Source organism: Sus scrofa, unplaced genomic scaffold, assembly GCF_000003025.6.
Source record: "Sus scrofa isolate TJ Tabasco breed Duroc unplaced genomic scaffold, Sscrofa11.1 Contig59, whole genome shotgun sequence".
NCBI lineage: Eukaryota > Metazoa > Chordata > Mammalia > Artiodactyla > Suidae > Sus > Sus scrofa.
This window is the reverse complement of record NW_018085257.1, coordinates 1-22,624: the sequence shown is the minus strand read 5'-3', so window position 1 is coordinate 22,624 and position 22,624 is coordinate 1. Positions and strand designations below refer to the sequence as shown.

At 39.6% G+C, this 22,624-nt stretch overlaps 1 pseudogene; it reads right to left on the bottom strand.

The window, feature by feature from the left end:
• Positions 1-9,226, bottom strand: part of LOC110258973 — a 34,138-nt pseudogene extending 24,912 nt beyond the window's left edge.
• Positions 9,227-22,624: the final 13,398 nt, after the last annotated feature.

The following is a 22,624-nucleotide window of genomic DNA, read 5'->3' as shown; positions in this document are numbered from 1 at the left end:
AGTGTGTAACATATAAAAATTGGCAGAAACCTAAAATCATATCAATAGGGAATGGTGAAACTACCTGTGATTAACTATATAGAATGTAACAATATGCAGCAGGCTGAAAGAATCTCTATTACTTTCTTGAAATGTCATTAGGTAGGAAAATTAAGTAGAACATAGTATAAAACTATGACTCCATTATGTTTTTTAAAATTATATGATATATATTTGTATAGACACTGGAATAAGGATGGAAGTTGGGAAGTTCCCTTCATGGCTCCGTGGTTAATGCATCTGACTAGGAACAATGAGGTTGTGTGTTTGATCCCTGGCCTTTGCTCAGTGAGTGAAGGATCCAGCATTGCCATGAGCTGTGGTGTAGGTCTCAGATATGACTTGGATCCCTCGTTGCTGTAGCCCTGGCATAGGCCGGCAGCTACAGCTCCGATTGGACCCCTAGCCTGGGAACCTCCATATGCTGTGGGTGCAGCCCTAAAAAGACAAAGAAAAAGAAACAGAATGGAAGTTGGGGGGACAGGGGAGGACAGAGAGTGAGAGAAATTCTACTTCTTTGCATATATTTGTAATGTCTGAATTTGTTCAAATAAATATTTATAGCTCATGGAATTTAAATCTGTTAATCAATCAGACGACCAATGCAATGGTAAAAGATTTTCTTCACAATATACAAGCTGAAGAGAAACTTTCTAGGTGCCTGCAAATCTGAAAAGCATCATTGTTTATCTGTTTCACTTAAATGATAATGTGATAGGATAAGGATTCTATGAACCAAAACTTTTATAATTTTGAAGATCTATGTCACTATTCTATTGCATCAAGTCTTTTCAGTGAGAAACAAGAGGACTTTTTTTTTTTTTTTTGTCTTTTTGCCATTTCTTGGACGGCTCTCACGGCATATGGAGGTTCCCAGGCTAGGGTCTAATCGGAGCCGTAGCACCAGCCTACACCACAGCCACAGCAACGTGGGATCCAAGCCGCGTCTGCGACCTACACCACAGCTCACGGCAATGCCGGATCTTTAACCCACTGAGCAAGGGCCGGGATCGAACCGGCAACCTCATGGTTCCTAGTCGGATTTGTTAACCACTGCGCCACCACAGGAACTACCAAGAGAACATCTTAATGTATCTTTGTGATCTCCTCCCCTCACCACAGCTAATAGGTACTCTACACTAAATACATCCATGCTGCCACTGCTTAGGCTTTAGGAAAGCAGATGCTGATTCCACCCTCTTTACTCCAAGTCTGAGTTCCAGGTGTGACTCAGAAATGAATCTGACTAGTATCCATGAGGATGCAGGTTCGATCCCTAGCTTTGCTCAGTGGGTTAAGAATCCAGCGTTGCCATGAGCTGTGGTGTAGATCACAGATGTGGCTCAGATCTGGCATGGCTGTGGCATAGGCCAGCAATTACAACTTAAATTCAACACCTAGTCTGGGAACCTCCATATGCCACAGTCCTTAAAAAAAGACAAAACAAAACAAAACAAAACAAAAACCTAACTTTACACTCAAAAGAAAGAAAAAGAAAAATCAAAACCTCAAGTTAATAGAAGAAAAGAAATAAGATCAGAACACAGATAAAAACAATAGAACCTAAAAATGAAGGGAAAAGATCAATGTGACTAATACTGTTCTTTTGAAAAGATAGAAAAATAGATAAACCTTTAGCAAGACTCATCAAGGAAAAAAAGAGAGAGGTTACAAATAAAATCAGAAATAAAAGAAGAGGAGTTAAAAACAATACCACAGAAATACAAAGAGCCATGAGATTACCACAAACAATAATATACCAATAAAATGGATAGAAGGAATAAATTCTTAGAAATATACAAGATCTATATTGAATCAAGAAGAAATAAAACTGTGAACAGATATTACCAGTAATGAAACTGAATCAATACTCAAAAAAACCCAACAAACAGAAGTTCAAGAGCAGATAGGGGATTTCTAACAAATATATAAAGAAGAGTTAAAAAACATCTATCCTTGTCAAACTATTCCTAAAAATTGAAGAGGAAAATTCTTCCAAATTCATTCTACAGCCCACATTACCCTAATAACAAAACCAGGAAAAAAAAAACCAGAATAAAAAGAAAATTGTAGTCCAAAATTGCTAATGAACATAGATACAAAAAAACTCAACAACATATTAACAAACCAAATTCAGCAATAAACTAAAAAGACCATACAGGAGTTCCCACTGTGGCACAATGGGTTAATGATCTGGCATTGTCTCTGTGGCAGTGTGGGTGTGATCTCCAGGCCAGCACAGTGGGTTAAGGATCTGGTGTTGCTGCCACTGTGGCATAGATCACAACTATAGCTGGAATTCAGTCCCTAGCCTGGGAACTTGCATATACCACAGGTGCAGCCATTTTGTAAAATGCTACTAATAGTGGGAAAAAAAGAGGGAGGAAATAATCCAGATGTAAAATGTATATTAGAAATTTGTAAAGGAATATATTCAAAATTTAATGATTATTAAGATGGAAGATCAACTCCTAATTGGATGATAGAGATCCTAGTGTTGCATAGGTTAAAGACATGTTTTTGTACATCAAGTATTTTAGTTACTGTATCAAGGATTAATTTTTAAAGAAATTTTAGTCATAAGTAATAACAATGTTTTTTGACTCTGTCTCCTAAGGCAAAATAAAATAAAATAAAATAAGCAAATGGGATCTAATTAAATTTAAAAGATTTTGTACCATAAAGGAAACTGTGGAAAAATGAAAAGACCACCTACTGAATGGAGAAAGTATTTGCAAATGATATGAATGATAAGTGTTTAAAATCCATATGGGATTAAGATGGAAGAATAGAAGGACTGGAGCTCAACTTCTCTCCTAAAATCAACAAAATTCACAACAAAAGGATGTGCATCCCTCACCCAAATGGACCAGAAAGCTTAAAAAAGATAGCCTATTCCAGAAGACAAAAGGGAGGTCACATCAAGAGGTAGGAGGGGCGATTTCAAGATATAAACAACCCCATACCTCCCAGGTGGGAAGCCCCACAGACTGGAAACTAACTGGTTCACAGAGACTCACCTACAGGAGGGAGAGTTCTGAGCCCCACATCAAACTCGCACCTGTGCAGATCTGGCACTGGGAGAAAGAGCCCCTGGAGCATCTGGCATTGAAGGCCAGTGGGGCTTGTGCACAGGAGCTCCACGGGACTGGGGGAAACAGAGACCCCATTCTACAAAGGCACACACAGACTTTCATGTGCACTGGGTCCCAGGGCAAAGCAAAGTCTCTGTAGGAATCTGGGTCAAACCTGACTCCAGTTATTAGAGGACCTCCTGGGAAAACAGGGGTGAGTGTGGCTTGTTGTGAGGGAATGCACTGGAAGCAAAGCTCTTGGGAATATTCAGTAGCCTGCCCTGCTCTGCCATTTTGGGAAAATCTGGCCCCACCCATCAGTCAGCACTGAGAATCCCCAGGGCAAACAACAATCCAGGTGGGATCACAGCCCCAACTCTCAGTAAACAGGCTACCTAAAGAACCCTCAGGCACACAGCTGCCTCTAATCCCATCCAGAGACTAAGCCCCACCCACCAGAGGGATTAGAATCAGCTCCACCTACCAGTGGGCAGGCATCAGCCCCTCCCATCAGGAAGCCACAGCAAGCCCCCCATACCACTTCATCCACAGGGGGGCAGACACCAGAAGTAAGAGAGGCTACAACTCTATTATCTGTAAAAACGTCACCACACCAAAAACCTATACAAATGAAAAGACAGAGAGCTATAACTCAGATGAGGGAGAAAGAAAAAAAACAACAGAAAATCAGATAAGTGATCAGGAGATTCTCAGCCTCCAGGAAAAATACTTTAGACTGTTAATACTGAAGATGATGCAAGGCATTGGAAATAAACTGGAGGCAAAGATGGATAACTTACAGGAAACACTGACCAAAGAGATACAAGATATAAAACTTAAACAAGAAGAGATGCAAAATACAATAACTGAAATAAAAAATTCACTAGAAGCAGCTAACAGCAGAATACAGGAGGCAGAAGAACGAATAAGAGAGGTGGAGGACAGATTGGCCGAAATTACGGATGCAGAACAGAAAAGAGATAAAAGATTGAAAAGAAATGAAGACAGCCTCAAAGAACTCTGGGACAAGGTTAAATGCACCAATATCTGTATTATAGGGGTGCCAGAGGAGAAGAGAAAGAGACGGGGTGGGAGCTTGGGGTAAATAGACACAGAATGTAGCCTTCAGGGTGGATTAGCAATGGGATCCTTCTGTTTAGCACTGGAAACTCTGTCTAGTCACATATGATGGAACATGTAATGTGAGAAACAAGAATGTATACATGTATTTGTAACTGGGTAACCATGCTGTACAGTAGAAAAAAATATATATATATATAAATGATGAAAATAAATAAATAAATAAATAAAATACATATTCTAAACAAAAAAAATTCAGTAAAGCTGCTTGATGCTAAACTAGTCCACAAACTATCATTCATAATGGTGACCATTTTTATGAAACATAGGCTAAGGGCTTTACCCATGTTTCCTAATTAATACCATGCATCATCTTTACATGCCCAGATTTTTTTCAAAAATTGCACTACTTCATTATGAATTTGTGTTCTTTGGAGATCCCTTAGTGGCTCAGCAAATTACAAACCCAACTAATATTCCTGGCCTCCATTACTGGGTTAAGGATCCATCATTGCTGCATTGTAGGCCACAGGTTCTGCTTAGATCCCTTGCTGCTGTGGCTGTGGTATAGGCTGGCAGCTGCAGCTCCATTTCTTCCCCTAGCATGGGAATTTCCATATGTCACAGGTAAGGCCCTAATAAGAAAAAAATTTTTTTGAATTACTAGTGATTTTATCCTTGATCAACTGGTTAAGGTGGCCTCTGCTAGGTTCTCTACATTAAGTTATTATTTTAACCTCTGTAATTAAGCATCACTTGGTTGATATTTTGAGACTATATAGCCACAACACTTTTCTTAATACAATTCTACCCATTATATCTAACATCCATTGATGATTCTCATATTGAACACACCTTCAATGTGGTGGCTGAATGGTGATTGTATAATTTGACCATTTCCTCCATGTTCATTAGCTGTATTCTCCTATAGGAAGGAGCTTTCCCCTTACTCCACATTCTTTTCTTTCATTAATTTATTTATGTCATCATGGACTCATGAATTCTTATTTGTTGTCTTAGTTGTAACCCATTACTGATGTTATTCATTTTGAAGCTCTAATCATTCTAGATTTGGCCAATGGGAGCCCTTCCAGATGGCTCCTGTGTCCCCATGATTCATTGACCACGTTTTATTTTCAAGCTCAGCAAAAGTTCCCTGGTCTTATCATGTCCTGGCTCCAGTCCTAGAATCTGCCATTTTTCTAAGCCACTTTGGTTCCTGTTAGAGAAGACTGATACTCAGAAATCAAATTTGGCATTGTGTGTGTTCATTGCTTACAAGGCTTCTAAATGATCTCAGAGAATACAGCTGGGAAACATATATAAAAGAAACACAGGATGTAGAAACTAGAAACAAGCAAACTAAAGGAATGCTACCCATAAGAAGTGGGTCAGGGGTGGGACAGAAAGAATGGGAGATGGGAACCAGAATATATTGATATATAATTTCAGTCTGTTTATACATATTACAACCCATGAGTTCAGGTTGATATCTTCAATTCTAGCTCAACACCACAGAGTTCTTTCTAGCCTCTCTTTTTCCACATACACCACACCTTCTCCCAATAGAGTCAGTGCCTTTTTCAAAACAAGTTTACTTACTTATGAAAGCTTTGAATATATGGAATTTCAGAATCTTATATTGAAACCACTGTTAATGACCAACTAACTTCAGCTCCAAAAAATGAGCTTACCATAAAATGTGCTTACAACATTTTTGTTATTGTGAGAGTAGTATACAGACAAAATTCACTGTTCAATAATAACTTAATTACTTTATTTTCCCCTTTACTCTGATTATGGTATTAACTCAAAATATAGTTAGGCTCATTTTTTGCCTTATTCTATTTTCCTTTATTTTCCATCACCTTCTTTTTATTTTTTGGTAGTAAAAGATAACACAGTCAAAACTACACAAATAAATATACTCATCTCCCCATCTTTTCTATCCTATCCCCACTCCAACCCCTGTAGATAAACAGTCTCATTAGTTTCAAATTGATTCCTCATGTGTTCCTTCTTCCTCATATACTGCCTTCCCTTCTTTTTCACATAGGAAGTAGCATGCTATAAATGCTCTTTTATGCACTGCTTTTTCCATTTAATAATTTATATTGGAAATCCCTGCATATTGATTCATAGGTATCTATGCCACTATTTCTTCATAGCTGTGAAGTACTCAACTGCATCAATGTTCCATGGTTTTTTGGAGATTGAGAATAAAATAGCAGTGATGAATGTACTAAATGCCACCTAATTGTATACCTCAAAGTGTTAAAATGGTAAAATTCATGTTGTATAGAATGTTATACCAAAATAAAAAATTTTAAGAAAAAGTAAGTCATAAACTCTACATGAAGCACAGAAAGGAATTACAAAATAATAATAATGTATGGTTAATTAGTTAATTGAGGGGCTATGGAATAGAAAAATATATATTTAATTACTGAAGAGACAATAAATATGAAATCAGTTGTCTCAATTACAAAACAAATAGAAACATGGAAAACATAAATTCAGATACATTCTGATTACATTAGATGTTAAGAGATCAAATTCTCCAGAAATACAATGATGGCCAAGGTACATAAAAAGAATAAAACTGAATTTACACTGTTAACAAACAATGCTTTACAGCTATAAAGACATAAAAATGTTTAAAGCGTTGGAAAAAAATTTCATGTAAACACCAACTAAAAGACAGCTGGTATATTAATATCAGAAGTAAAGGAGTTGTGAAGGTAGGAGAAACTGCTAAAGACAATTCTCCCCTCATTATAAATGCAGTGGTATGCTAAAAAATGAATAATAAATGGCCTTTCATCATAGGAGAGCACTATTTTGTAGCATGTGCCAGTTTACATAGCATAATTATGCCCATTGTGCCTGATTTCATTCCACCAGCTTTGTGTCACTGACATCAGAGCTGAAAAGAGATGTTAGCAATCAGCTTGCAGCCAGTGCAAGCCAATTTCAGCACATTCTACTGAGAAGAATCAGTCCACAAGGAGCAGAACATGATGCTAAATTGGTGTGTTATCAATAACCTAGTATAAAAAATATATAAGCAAAAGCTGACACGTCTAAAAGGAGAAAAGGGCAAAACCACAATCATTATTATGTGACATATATTGCATAGTGTTTTCCACATATTTTAAAAGAGATGATGGAGTAGAAAAATAAATAATGTTTAGAAATGAAGTAACAAACTGGACCTTATTGATATATTAACACCATGTATGATGACTGAATGCATATACATTTGAAGTTACAGAGTTGCCAACCACATGATAATTTTAAAAGATTATCTCACTATGCACATGACTACCATGTGAGGATTTAGTGATTGTCACTTCAAGAAGTTAGCCCTATTGACAAATATCTCAAAGGCCTGTTTTATGTCTCTGTTCCTGAGGCTGTAGATGAAGGGGTTCAGCATGGGAGTAACTACTGCATACACAAAGGAAGCAAATATGTCTTTGTCATTATATTCCCATGATGAGGAAAAAAAGTAAACACTAGCAATTGTTCCATAGTATAAAGATACCACAAAGAGGTGGGAGCCACAGGTGGAAAAAACTTTAAAGAGACTCTTGGTAAAAGAGACACTCAGAATTGCAGTCCCTATATGAACATAAGAGCCCAAGATACTACTCAAAGGCAGGATGAAAATTGTTCCTCCCACAATAAAGATGACTAGCTCATTGATGGAGGTGTCTGAACAGCTCAACTTCAGGAGGGAAGTGAGGTCACAGAAGAAGTGTGGGATGGTATTGGCAGCACAGAAGGACAGTTGGACCAAGAGGAGGGTGTGCAACAGAGCAAGGATAGAACAGAGAACCCAGGACCCAGCTACTAAGGAGACACACAGTTCCTGCCTCATGACAGTGGTGTAATGGAGAGGCTGACAAATGGCCACATATCTGTCATAGGCCATAACTGCAAGAAGGAAATTGTCAAGACAACCAAAAAGTAAGAAAAAATACATCTGGGAAATGCACCCTGCGTAGGGGATGGATTGATCATGAGTGTGCATGTACATCAGCATCTTAGGGACAGTGACTGATGAAAAGGAGACATCTGTGAAGGCCAAGTGGCTGAGGAAGAAGTACATGGGGGTGTGGAGGCGAGGGTCCAGCCTGATGAGAAGGATGATGAGCAGGTTCCCCAGCACTGTGGTCAGGTACATGCCCAGGAACAGGGCAAAGAATAAGCCCTGCTGCTCTGGATGGATGGGGAGCCCCAGGAGGAGGAACTCAGACATGCTGCTCTGGTTCTCCCTCCTCTTGCTGTTTTTCCCTCACCTGGGAATTGGGGAAAATGGGAAATGTCAAAGAACATGCCATAGGATTATAGTCATTTCCATTGTACTATGAAAGCTCTTAATTTTTGCTGCATTTCCTTTTGTCTTAATTGTTGCTGAATGAATCAGCCTTTCCAATTCTGACTCCAATAATACTTCAAAACCTCACATTAACCAAGGCTTTTTGCCAAAGAAACAAATGGACATTTATTATTCATTCAATAAATTGTTATTGAACAAGTGCTTTGTCCCCTATTGAGTAGATAGGAGTCAACGAGGACTGAGAAGTCTCTGTGTTCATCTTTACATATTTACATCAAGCTACGCCCAAATCTCTGTTATTTGCTAAGATGAAAATCAGAAATGGGCACCAGGTAAGAGGCACCTCTTAAAAAGGAAATGAAACTCCTTACATTCAAAGAGAATTACTAAAGCTATGCCATGGGCTTTTGGTATAGTTCATTGCACCCTATCTGTTTTGAGTCACTTAATATCCCTGGTTATCAAAACTGTCCAATCCAGGGTTCCAAGCCACTGTCAATAGTCCCAGGCACTGTTACAGTGTTTTACACACACTTCCAAACTGAGTCTGCACAGTAGCCCTAATAAATATTCTTACACACATTTTAACCAGAAGAAAACACAGGTATACATTGTTTAAATGTGCAAAGATACACACAATTAAGTGCAACAGATGGAATCACAACAGGACTGTCTGACCAAGATCCATGCTCTTAAGCACTCAGCATGGAAATTAGAGGGTCAGTAGTCAAAATATAAAGAGAAGCTCTATTATGTCAGCTACTTTCTCCAATATCTTCCTAACTCCCTCTAAGAAAAATTTATGACCCATATTTACATATCGCACTAAGGACTTTTACACACTTTAACATCTCAAAACAATAATTTTATTTTAGGACTTCTTGGTACACAAGGTAAATCTTTTTTGTGTGTCTTTTGTCTTTTCATGGCCACCTGTGGCATATGGAAATTCCCAGGCTAGGGCTCCAATCTGAGCTGTAGCTGCTGGCCTAGGCCACAGCTGCAGCAATGTGGGATCTGAGCCAGGTCTGCAACCTACACCACAGTTCATGGCAACACTGTATCCTTTACACACTGAGCAAGGCCAGGGATTGAACCTGAGTCCTCATGGATACTGGTCAGGATCACTAAACTCTGAGCCACTATCAGAACTCCACAAGTGGCAAATCTTCATTTTATAAATGTGGAAAGTGTAGCTAAGAGAAAAATTACTTACCTCAGGTGACTTGGCTTTTTGATGGTGGATTCCAAGTTAATATTTCTTTGGAAATTAGGTTAGAGGTAGGGTTACAAACCACATAGCCCTGAGGAAGGACTCAAGATGGGCACTCTCACTCAGGTATGACGGGGAATTGCATGTCTCCCTCAGAGACTAAAATGGAAGAACAAAGCTGACTTAATATTGGACCTATTTCTTTTACTTTAACTTTGTATTCTATTGTTTTTGCTATGAGTGAAGAATGTTGACTTTTGCCTGAAATAGACAGAAGAGCCCATTCAAAAGACTCTGATCTTTAAAGGTGTTAATTTTCCCATTCACATGGAGATTAAAAAGTTGCAGAACAGAGAATAAAGTTGTCTAGTTGGAGTTTTTTTTGCAAGAGCACTGTGACCTGTCCTATGTGGACAGCCGCAAGAACAAAAGAGTCCAACACCAAGAAGTTTGCAGAAACCAAATATACACTTACCTCCTTTAATATAAGAGAAGCGTGAATGCTATCTCAGGGAAGATGGTTCTTTGGGACACCATCTTCTCCATCTGCTGGCTTTCCAAATGCATTCACTGTTTCCTGCCCTCAACAAACTGTCTCTCGACTTACTGGCCTGTCATGAAGCAAGCAATACAAGTTTGGACAGAGTAACAGGACCAGGATCTTGCTTGGATCACTGGTTATTTCAGTTCATGGACACCAAGGAGGACAATAAAGATCATTTATAGTGGCAGGGCCACTCACTCACTCAACATGCGGCAGTGTCTTGGTCCTCACAGAGAAACTGGAAGAGAACAAGATGAGCTGAACCAATCAGTAATCTTGATTCAGGTAGGACCTTGTGAAGGATTCAGCTTGGCCATGAGCCATGGAAAGAAGGTCAGACTGTTAACTTGAAGATTGAGAAGGAGCCTTTGAATGGACCTGTTTTCCCAGACTTCTGCCAGTCCTGCCCCAGAAAACAGTGAAAGAAGAAACTTCATGACACAAACATGGAGTTTGGAGCAAGATAATAAAAATACCTTCTTTTTTACTCAGCACCAATTATGTGTCAGGCTTCATGCTGAATAATTCATATGCTTTCCTCACTTAATCCTCAAAATAACACTGTGGTGTAGGAAGAGTTACTTCTGCACCTGTGAAGATTCTTAACCCTCATCCAATTGAAGTCACTTCCTAAGATCACTTAAACATGTGAGGGCCAGACTGAGGAGTGGACCCCAGTCTGACACAGAACTCATATCTATTAGTATGTGGCACATACCCAGGGGTGGAAATGCACGTGAACTTGCTCACCAATGCAGTGATCAGCCACTGTTGAAAGACAGTTAAAGGAATATCTGGGGTCATACGCATGAACCAGAAGCCCCTAAAACATACACTAATGTGCACACTTAAATTACTGATTTGTAATTTCCCACCATCTTTATCTATTGGACAGCAACCATGGCTGCTACATAGCCACTAGCATATACATTCATTGAAGGATTAAATGTTCCAGGCTCCACTGACCTACACCCAACACAGGTGAAGGTGATCAGTGAGTGAGACATTCAGACCCCACTCATAAGAACCTACACTATAAATACTCCCTATAAAGAAAACAGAGTACACACACACACACACACACACACACACACACACACACGCCCCATAGAGACAAAACTCATGAAGAAACATACATATATCCACATTATAGGAGGAAAGAAACACAGGCCCATGTGGAATGACAAGCTGAACTCGAGGCACAGAAATACATCTTGCCCAACTAGAACTCTCAGCTTGCTCAGATCTAGACCACTCCTTAAGTGAGTTCAGGCACCTTCTGATCCAAGAAGCTTCTGAGTATTGAGTGTATATTGAGAACAACAGGAACAAAACAGAAAGCCTCTCTGAGCTCATGACCTCTTGAAGTTCTGTGTCTGTTCTTGAGCTCCAGAGCAGCAGTCAGGAGGACATCATTTTACAAGCCTTAGAAATGATTCATAAAAAGTCCCTAATCTCCCTGTTAAGGAAAGAATAACTGTAGACTAATTGCCTCCAAATCCTTTTGGAACTTGGGCAAGAGCCTCTGCAGGGGCTGGAGGGACTGAGCTGCTAGAGCTACCTCAGGGGATGTCCCAGATCTCAGGGACACCCTGGATCCTCTCTGTCTGCTTATAGTCCCAACAGGGAAGTAGGAAGAGTTTAGTCATATTCAAACACTGATGTTGCCAATACCACACCATGGTCCAGGAACAGAAAGTCTGGCTTCTTCAAGCCCCCACACTGCTTATAGTTGCTGCCACAAGAACACAAATATAGCTTTCACTTCACATCCTGCAGGAACCTTCTCTCACCTAGGAGAGACTTCAGTACATGGAGGGAACCTTATCCAGGGATGTGTAAAGGAAGTAGATTGAGTCCTTGGGCTCAGTACTCAGAAGAACTGGGTCTTGGTTATGCTCCTCATTAACTGTTGGCCCTAAGCAAATTAAGCATCTTTTCTGTCCTGTTTCATCAGCTATAAAGTGCAGATAATAATTGCATTGTCATCACAAACTATTATTGAGATTAAATGAGATGATTCATGCTAAAGCACACAGTAAATGCACAGTAAATAGCATCTCTTGACATGGATTATCTTTGTATCTTCCAAAAATGTATAATTACATCTAACTCATTGACACTGATATAGCACCAATAGTTCATGAATACCTGAATTAATTGGTTAATGACTTCTTTGGATCTTAACAAGAACCTATTCCCTCCACAAGAAAGAACTACATTTGTCCCCACAGAATAATGACACAATTATATCACTCACTAAGCTATCCACGTTTGTGTTCCCTTTGGTTAATGTATGATAACTGACATCTTCATTGGCTGCATGGCTGCAAACTCCCTTCATGCAAGAGAAAGCCCTCAGGCAGAGCCAAAGTGAAGTCTGGAGCTGTCAGCTTGCTGAAAACTTTCTAATGCAGCTTCCAATAATCCAAGGGGGACAAGGAGCTTCAGGGCAGCATCAACTATAATCCACACCATGTACTACCCACATATGCTTGTGCCCCACACTGTGCCTGGAGGATGTCAGCCATCACACACTTGACAAACAGAATTTAAAAGGGAGAGTTAGTGGAACAAACTACAATCTTTGCTGCTACAGATGATCCCAAAGCTGTAATTGAAATTCATCATTGCCTTCCTCTACTACCCAGATTGATTTCTTCTATATTCCTCCAACATGACCTCCTTTCAAGACTGCTTCCCTGATCTTCACTTCTGAAATGTCAGAATTCTTGGTTATCCTGCTGTTTACCTATCATGTGGCAGACCAACAATTGCCTGATTAAGGGTATCGCTGGTCAGGAAATTTGCCCAGTCCTTCATGATAATTAGGGTCCATTACTCCCAAACTTAGAGGGACACCTTTCTTTGTCTCAAGCTTTCCAGAATGAAGAAACTAAAATCACCAGGCAACCACCAGACATTAAGATCAGGAAACCCTCCCATGTTCTCTGTGAAAGCCCACCTCCCACAATCAAAGACTAAATCTTCTAAACTCACATTAATGTTACAGGGATGATAAATACCCCTGTGATGAAAGATCCATAGAGATAGATAATTAACTTAAATGTAAAACAAAGAACTAGTTACCCTAAAGGAAAAATGAGATAAAAACTTAGATGACCTTCTCTTTCTGAGATGGGCTGCCCTGGGGAGGAGCCTCTTGGGTTTTCAGTGGCTCTGCTAGCTGCCCAAGACCTCAGGGGGTGCTGAGCTCTAGAAGATCAGCTACATAGGACTACCAGCTCCAGGCAGGACCTCCTGAAGCCCAGAAAAATTGCAACAAGCCTGACCAAGCCATGAAAAGATCTCAGACGGTCATTCGGAGTCGAGCTGCCTTGGGGAGGAGCCTCGGGGTTTAGTGGCCCAGCAAGCTGTGCAAGCCCTCAGGGGGTGCCCCACTCCCGAGATATACCTGCTCAGCACTGCCAGCCCCCTATAGGAGCCCCTGCAGCCCAGAAAAACAACAACAAACTTGGCCAGACTGTGAAAAGATCTGCCTACATTCTCAGGCCGTCCTTCTGAGTTGGGATGCCACAGGGAAGAGACTCTTAGGTTCTCAGTGACCCAGATAGCTGCTACAGACATCAGGGGGCACTGTACTCCTGAGAAACAGCTGCCCAACACCACCAACCACCTGCAAGAACCCCACAGCCTAAAAACACCAGAGCAAGCTCTGCCTGACCAAGTGAAATCTGCTACCATCATGATGTGGACCTCCCAGTCCTGTCTACACACAGGAAGTCCTCCTTTGCTTCAAATAAACACTGTTAGCCCCATCAACACTCCAGAAAAGACAAAATGCCTCAAAAAAACCTGACCAACAATGCCAGCCCTCAGGAAACATTCCACGGCAGTGACAAGGCAAACACTGCCCGATCACTGAGAGTACAAATCCCTCAGGAGAAAGAAAACAACAAGCAAGATGAAGAAGCTGAGAAACCACCCCCAGTCAAACCAACAGGAGAACTCACCTAAAGCACTCTTCAATGAAACAGATCTCTGCAGTCTGACAGACCTGGAGTTCAAAAGAGAAATAGTGAAAATACTGAAGGAATTAAGAGAAGATATGAACAGCAATGCAGATACCCTCAGAAAGGAACTAGAAAATATAAGGAGGAGCCAAGAAATGCTAGAACATGCATTTGCAAAGATACAAACTGAACTAGGGGCAGTAAAAACCAGAATGAATAATGCAGATCAATGAATCAGTGATATGGAAGATGGAATAGTGGAAATCACCCAATCAGGTCAGCAGACAGAAAACCGAATCAAAAAACAGGAAAGCAATATAAGAGACCTATGGGATAACATAAAGCAGGCCAATCTACGCATAATAGGAATTCCAGAAGGAGTATAAAAAGATAAGGGAAAGGAAAATATATTTGAAGAAATTATCGCTGGAAACTTCCCAAATCTAAAGGATACTGAGTTCAAGATACAGGAAGCACAAATGCCATAAGTTATCACTTATAACTGGAATCTACTATCCAGCACAAATGAACATCTCCTCAGAAAAGAAAATCATGGACTTGGAGAAGAGACTTGTGGCTGCCTGATGGGAGGGGGAGGGAGTGGGAGGGATCGGGAGCTTGGGCTTATCAGACACAACTTAGAATAGATTTACAAGGAGATCCTGCTGAATAGCATTGAGAACTTTGTCTAGATACTCATGTTGCAACAGAACAAAGGGTGGGGAGAAAAAATGTAAATGTAATGTATACATGTAAAGATAACTTGATCTCCTTCCTGTACAGTGGGAAAATAAAAAAAAATTAATTCATGAATTAATTAAAAAAAAGAAAAATTTTTCAAAAGAAAAAAGAAAACATAGATGACCTTGGATATGGCCATGGATTTTTAGATACAACACCCAAGGCACCACCATGAAAGAAATAGTTGATAAACTGGAACTGATTAACATTAAAATCCTTGCTCTGCTAAGGATAATGTCAAAAGAATGAGATGACAAGCCATGACTTATAGAAAAATTTTCAAAAGACCTATCCAATATAGGACCATGGTCCAAATATACAAAGAACTTTTAAAATGCAACAATAAGAAAACAGTCAGGGGATTAAGATGGTGGAATAGCAGGACTGGAGCTCACTTTCTCTCCTAAAACAAAAACAAAAAAAAAGTTACAATCAAATGCTGAGCAAGCTTCAACCAAATAGACTGGGAATTTGCAAAAAGATATACTCCAGAAGGCAAAGAGAAGGCCACATCAAGATGGCAACTGGGGTGATTATGTGATATAAGCAACCCCATACCTGCCAGTGGGCAACCCACAAACTGGAAAGTAGCTATATCACAGAGACTCTTCAACAGGAATGAGAGTTCTCAGCCCCATGTCAGGTCCCCACACCTTGGATCTAGAATTGGGAGAAAGAGCCCCCTGGAGCATCTGGCATTGAAGGTCAGTGGGGTTTGTATGCAGGAGCTCCACAGGACTGGGAAGAACAGAGACCCCATTCCTTAAAGGGACACACAGGATTTTGTGCACACTGGGTCCCAGGGCAAAGCAGAGCCTCCACAAGAAACTGGGTCAGAACTGACTGCACTTCTTAGAGGATCCTCTGGGAAACCAGGAGGAGACAGTGGCTCATTATGGGGTAAGGACATTGGAGGCAAAGTTCTTGGGAATATTCATCATCATGTGTTCCTCTAGGGGTGTCCTTGGGAATCTGGCCCCACCCATCACTGCTAAGAAGCCTCGGGTATCACAGCCCCACCCATCAGTAAAAAGACTGCCTAAAGACCCCCTAGGCACAAAACCACTTCTGATATCACCCAGAGGCAAAGAACCACCCACAGAGTGATAGAAATCAGCCCCACCTACCACTGGGCAAGCAGCAGTCCCTCCCATCAGGAAGACTACAGCAAGCCCCTTTACCAACTTCCGCCATAAGGGGGGCAGCTACCAGAAGTAAGATAGGCTACAACTCTATTGTCTACAAAATTGTCACCACACCAAAAACCTATAAAAATGAAAAGGCAGAGAACTATACCTCAGATAAGGGAGAAAGAAAAAACTCCAGAAAAACAGCTAAGTGATCTGGAGATTATCAACTTCCATGAAAGAGACTTTAAGCAGATGATGCTGAAGATGATGCAAGACATTGGAAATAAACTGGAGGCAAAGATGGATAACATACTGAAAACATTGAGCAAAGAATTACAAGATATAAAACTAAGCAAGCACAGATTAAAAATAAAATAACTGAAAAAAAGTTCATTAGAGGCAACCAAAATCAGAATACAGGAGGCAGAAGAACAAGTGAGGTGGAGGACTAGTGGAAATCACTGATGCAGAATAGAAAAGAGAAGACAATTTTGAAAACAAATGAAGAGAGTCTCAGAGAACTCTAGGACAATGTTAAATGCAACAACATCCATATTATAGGGGTGTCAGAAGTAGAAGAGAGAGAGAAAGGGACAGAAAAAATCTTTGAAGGGATAATAGCTGAAAACTTCCCTAACATGAGAAAGGAACCACTCACTCAAATCCAAGAAGTGTGAGTACCATATAAAATAAACCCAAGGAGGAACACTCCAAGACACATATAATCAACTGACCAAAATTAAAGACAAAGAGAAAATATTGAAGGCAGCTAGGGAGAAACAAACAAAAAAATACAAGGAACCCAAATAAGTTTATCATCAGATTTTTCAGCAGAAACCCTGCAGGTCAGAAGGGAGTGGCATGATATAAATAACATGATGAAAGGAAAAGACCTCCAACCAAGACTACATTACCCAGCAAGGCTCTCATTCAGATTTGAAGGAGAAATCAAAAGCTTTCCAGATAAGCAAAAGCTAAGAGAATTCAGCAACTCTAAACCAGCTTTACAACAAATACTACAGGAACATCTCTAGGCAGAAAAGAAAAGACAGCGACAGGAAACGAAAATACCACAAACGACAAGGTTCACCACTAAAGGCATATGTACAGTAAAGGTAGGAATTCATCCAGCACAAATATGCCACAAAAATCAGAAATCATGAGAAGAGGTGGGTACAAATGCAGGACACTGGAGATGCACTTCCAATTAAGAGAACAACAACTTAATCATATATACATATAGACCCTTATATCAAAACTTCAGGGTAGCTCCAAATGAAAAATCCACAACTGATACACACACAAATGAGCAAAATTAACTCAAATACAACACTAAAGATAGTCATGAAAACACAAGAGGAGAGAACAAGAGAAGGGAAGAAAAAAAGAGCAACAAAAACAAATCTGAAACAATTAATAAAATGGCAATAAGAACATACATATGAACAATTACTATAAATGTAAATGAATTAAATGTTACAACTAAAAGAAATAAACTGGCTGAATAGACACAAAAACAAGATCCATATATATGCTTTCTTCAAGAGACCCACTTCACTTCTAGCGAAACATACAAATTGAAAGTGAGAGGATGGAAGAAAATATTCCATGCAAACAGGAATCAAAAAAAAGCTGGAGTAACAATACTCATATCAGACAAAATAGACCTTAAAATTAAGAATATTTTAAGGGACAAAGAAGGACATTACATGATGATCAAAGGATCAATCCAAGAAGAAGATATAACAATTGTAAATATATATTCACCCCACATAGGTTCACCACAATACATAAAGCAACTGCTAACAACTTTAAAAGAAGAAACTGACAATAATACAATAATACTGGGGGACTTTAACATCCCAATTACAGCAATGAACAGGTCATACACACAAAAAATCAGCAAGGAAACACAGGCCCTGAATGAAGCATTATACCAGATGGACTTAATAGATATTTATAGCACATTCCATCCAAAAGCAACAGAATACACATCCTTCTCAAGTGCACATGGAACATTCTCTAGGACTGATCATATCCTGGGCCACAAATCAAGCCTTGGTAAGTTTAAGAAAATTGAAGTCATATTAAGCATCTTTTCTGAACACAATTGTATAATACTGGAACTCAACAACAATAAAAGTGCAAAAAACACAAACACAGGGATACCAAACAACATGCTACTAAACAACCAATGGCTCACTGAAGAAGTCAAAGAGGAAATTTAAAAATACCTAACAGCAAATGATAACAAAGATACGACACTCCAAAATCTATGGCATGCAGCAAATCCATTCTAAGAGGAAAGTTTAGAGAAATACAAGCCCACCTCAGGAAATAAGAAAAACCTCAAATAAACAAGCTAACTTTACATCTAAAACAGCTAGAAAGAGAAGAACAGACAAGAGCTAAAGTTAGTAGAAGGAAAGAAATCATAAAGATCAGAGCAGAAATCAATGAAATAGAAACAATGAAAACCATACAAAAGATCAATGAAACGAAAAGCTGGTTCTTTGAAAAGATCAACAAAATTGATAAACCCTTAGCCAGATTTTTCAAGAACAAAAGACAGAGGACTCAAATCAATAAAATTAGAAATGAAAAAGGAGAAGCCGCAAGAGATATCACAAAAATACAAAGAACCATTAAAAACTACTATATAAAACTATATGCCAATAAAATGGAAAACCTAGAAGAAATGGACAAATTCTTAGAAAGGTACAATCTTCCAAGACTAAACCAAGATGAAATAGAAAAGATGAATGGATCAATCACAAGAACTGAAATTGAAACTGTGATTAAAAAACTTCCACCAAACAAAAGTCCAGGACCAGATGGCTTCACAGGAGATTTCTAGCAAACATTTGGAGAAGAGATAACCCCCATCCTTCTAAAACTATTGCAAAAAAAACTGCAGAGGAAGGAACACTCCCAAACTCATACTATGAGGAAGGAACACATCCAAATGCATTCTATGAGGAAGGAATACTCCCAAACTCATTCTACCATCACCCTGAAACCAAAATTGTACACAAAGACATCACACAGAAAAAAAAGAAAGAAAATTGCAGGCCAATTTCACTGATGAACACAGATGCAAAAATCCTCAACAAAATACTAGCAAACTGAATCCAATAATACATTAAAAGGATTGTACATCATGATCAAGTGGGATTTATCCTGGGAATGCAAGGATTCTTCAATATCCATAAATAAATCAGTGTGATACACCACATTAAAAAACTGAAGAATAAAAACCATATGATACACACAATAGATGCAGGAAAACCCTTTGACAAAATCTAACATCAAATTTGATTTAAAAAAAAAACCTTCAGAAAGTGGGCATAGAGGAAACCTACCTCAACATAATAAAGTCCATATATGAAAAATCCAGAGCTAACCTCATTCTCCATGGTGAAAAACTGAAAAAATTCCCACTGAGATCAGGAACAAGACAAGGGTGTCCACTCTAACTGATACTATTCAACATAGTTTTGGAAGTCCTAGCCATGGCAATCAGAGAAGAAAAATAAATAAAAGGATTCCAAATTGGAAAGGAAGAAGTAAACAACCACCATTTGCAGATGACATGATACTATACCTAGAAAGTCCTACATATACTACCAGAAAACTGTTAGAGCTCATCAATGAATTTGGCAAAGTCACAGGATACAAAATTAATCCATAGAAATCGACTGCATTTCCATATACTAACAACGAAAAATCAGAATGCGACATTAAGGGAATGATCCCATTTACCATCACATCAAAATAAATAAATACTTAGGAATAAACATACCTAAGAGAAAAAAAGACCTGTACTCTGAAAACTATAAGACGCTGATGAAAGAAATCAAGATGACACAATAGATGGAAAAACATACCATGCTCTGGGACTGGAAGAATCAATATTATTAAAATGACTATACTACCCAAGGCAATCTACAGATTCAATGCAATCCCTATCAAATTACCAAGGATATTTTTTCACAGAATTAGAATAAAATATTTTAAAGATTGTTTGGAATCACAAAGGAGGCAAGAATATACAATGGAGAAAAGACAGCCCCTTCAATAAGTATGCTGGGAAAACTGGTCACCAAATGTAAAAGAATGAAATTAGAACACTACTTAACACCATACACAAAAATAAACTCGAAATGGATTAAAGACCTAAATATAATACTGGATACTATGAAACTCTTAGAGGAAAACATAGGCCAAACACTCTCTGACATAAACCACAGCAATATCTTCAAGATCCACCTCCTGGAGTAATGATGATAAGAATGAAAATAAACAAGTGGGACTTAGTTAAACTTAAAAGTTTCTGCACAGCAAAGAAAACCCTAAACAAAATGAAAGGATGACCCACAGAATGGGAGGAAATACTTGCAAATGAAGTGACTGACAAGGGATTAATCTCCAAAATATATAAGCAATTTCTGGAGCTCAATACCAAAAAACAAATGTCCCATCAAAAAATGGGCAGAAGAACTAAACAGACAATTCTTCAAAGAAGACATACAGATAGCCAAAAAAAAAGAAAAGAAGTTCAACATCAATCATTATTAGAGAAATGCAAATCAAAACCTCTATGAGGTACCACCTTACACCAGCCAGAATGGCCATCATTAAAAATCTACAAACAATAAATGCAGGAGAGGGTATGGAGAAAAGGGAACCCTATTGCAGTGTTGGTGGGATTGTAAATTGGTGCAAACCACTGTGGAAAACACTATGGAGATTCCTCAGAAAACTAAACATAGAACAATCATTTGATCCAGCAATCCCACTCCTGGGCATCTATCCAGAGAAAACCATGACACACAAAGACACATGTACTCCAATGTTCATTGCAGCACTGCATACAATAGCCAAGACATGAAACAACCTAAATGTTCATCGACAGATGAGTGGATCAAGAAGATGTGGTACATATACACATTGGAATATAACTTCCCCATTAAAAGGAAAGAAATAATGGCATTTGCAGCGACATTGGTGGACCTAGAAATTATCATGCTAAGTGAAGTTAGCCAGATAGGGGAGTCACCAACATCATATGCTATCACCTACATATGGAATCTAAAAAAGGACACAATGAATTTCTTTGCAGAACAGATATTGACTCACAGACATTGAAAAACTTATGCTATCCAAATGAGACATGTTGGGAGGTGGGGGGATGCACTGGGGGTTTGGGATGGAAATGCTAAAAAAAATTGGGTTGTGATAATTGGTACAACTATAATGTAATAGAATTCATTCAGTAATTTTTAAAGTTCATTAAATATATATTTATAAAATTTTTAAAAAGAAAACAATTGGCTGAGGCATGGTGGCAGAAGAGTAAAAGGAAATGCTTACCCTCTCCCAAAAAAACACATCAAAAAAAAACTCACAGAACATACTGAATGTGGCGAGAAACTTAAACCTCCAAAAAGTCAAAAACTCTTGACATAACTGCATAGAATAAAAGAAAGAGAGAGAGAGAAAAGGAATCATGACAGGATAGCATTTCCTGAGAGGATCTGTGAAGGAGAAAGGTAAAACCCAAACCCTGGGAAGCCACCTAACCAACACAAAAAAATCAGTGGAATTGGAGGGACCTCCAAGAGTATGAGAAAAATGCAGTAGGCCTGAGAATGGAAAAGCAGAGTGAGAGATGCACAGATCATCTGAACCACTGGCACAGACACCACAGCCTAGGCGCTGAGACTTAGTTCTGGAGGTCATTCCCTGGTTTATGAGCTACTGTTGACAGTGTGGAGACGCCTTTAGGGAATAAGGGAGTGGTGCACTGAGGGCAGAGAGAGTAGTACTTAATGGCTGGGGAACCCAGGAGAAGGTGCGGACCTGCAGAAGAGTCAAGGTGCCACTGTTTGGGGAGGGGAGGAAGGAGAGTAGGCTGCCAAAGAAATTAATTCACCCCAGTGTTAAGGTGTGTTTGCAGGCTAGCAGAGGGAGAGCATCCCATGCAGCCCCCCTCCCACAGCCAGAAGCTGCTTGCCATCTGCCATGGACCAGACCTCCCCACCTACAGGAAGCTGCCTGCTGGCCTGCTATGGACTGGGCATCTCAGGCACAGCCCCCAGTGGCCAGAAGCTGCTTACTAGCCTGCAGTGGACCTGGCGTCTCTAACAGTGGAAGCTGCTTGCTAGCCCATGGAGGACTGGACCTGCAGGTGGTGGGAGCAAATCACCACAGTTATCTTTGACTCTAGAGGTGGGCATGGCCCATCACCGCTGGGGATATCTGAACAAAAATCACTTGCAGCCCCAACCACTTCAGAGGGGTCACAGAGAAGGAAACTATGGCAGAATACCATGATGTTGCTCTCGCTCCCCTGGGAGCACACCTGCCCTGCAGCTGCCACTGCCAAACATTCTGGGCAGTGCCCATGCTTGATCACTGTCCATTCCCAGGAACCTGCAACAAGAGCACCTCATGCAGCACATTCTGTGGAGGATAAGCAGAA